General features: G+C 37.1%; 1 non-coding gene across 1 annotated transcript; it reads right to left on the bottom strand.

Annotated features, from left to right (window-relative positions):
• Positions 1-321: 321 nt before the first annotated feature.
• LOC115895688 lies at positions 322-485 on the bottom strand. The gene has a single exon (XR_004055833.1). It is a non-coding gene; the product is annotated as a U1 spliceosomal RNA (small nuclear RNA).
• Between the last annotated feature and the right edge of the window lie 398 nt (positions 486-883).

Below are 883 nucleotides of genomic sequence, written 5' to 3'. Positions count from 1 at the left end.
ATAAAATAAATATTTTAAGGGAAATATTAATACATAAATGTGGGCTCATACATTTAAAAATTACTTCTCTATCTCCCAGATTTATCTGCTGGCCTTTGGGGTTTTCCCCCAGCCCCTTAGCTAGATAAAGTTCTCAAGCATTTGTAACTGACATCCTAGCACTGCTTGATCTTTCTAAGAAATAGCCCTTTGATGTCTTATTGTTTTCTACTGGAGGAGACCAATTTTTGAAGGCACCCTGAATTCTTTCAGTATATGGTCTTCTTTCAAGTTTCCATATTCACTAAAGGAGTCAAATTTCTTTCTTTTCTTTTATTTTTCCACAGGAAAATGCAAATACAGTCCTTCACTTCCACAAATTATGCAGCTGCGTTTCCCCCATTTGGGTAAACCGCAGGGGTCAGCACATCCAGAGTTCAATAGATCTGCCTTGTCCTGCGAAAGCCACCATCGTGATCATGATATCTCCTCTGGCAGGGAAGTATCCATTTTCTTTTTATGACTTCGATTTTCCTTAGAAGAAGAGTATAATTCTAGTGGATATTTAGTATATTTATACTAAATATAAAATGTAAGGAAGGGATTCAGTTTCAGCTTTCTACATATGGCTGGCCCCTTTACACAACACCATTTATTAAATAGGGAATCCTTGCCCCATTTCTTGTTTTTATCAGGTTTGTAAAGATCAGATGGTTGTAGATGTGTGGTATGATTTCTGAGGGCTCTGTTCTGTTCCATTGGTCTATATCTCTGTTTTGGTACTAGCATCATGTTATTTTGGTTATTGTAGCCTTGCAGTATAGTTTGAAGTGAGGTAGCATAATGCTTCCATCTTTGTTCTTTTGGCTTAGGATTATCTTGGCAATGTGGACACTTTTTTGGG

This window comes from Rhinopithecus roxellana, chromosome 22 (genome assembly GCF_007565055.1).
Source record: "Rhinopithecus roxellana isolate Shanxi Qingling chromosome 22, ASM756505v1, whole genome shotgun sequence".
Lineage (NCBI taxonomy): Eukaryota > Metazoa > Chordata > Mammalia > Primates > Cercopithecidae > Rhinopithecus > Rhinopithecus roxellana.
The sequence above is the reverse complement of the archived record's forward strand: the minus strand, read 5'-3'. Positions and strand labels throughout refer to the sequence as shown.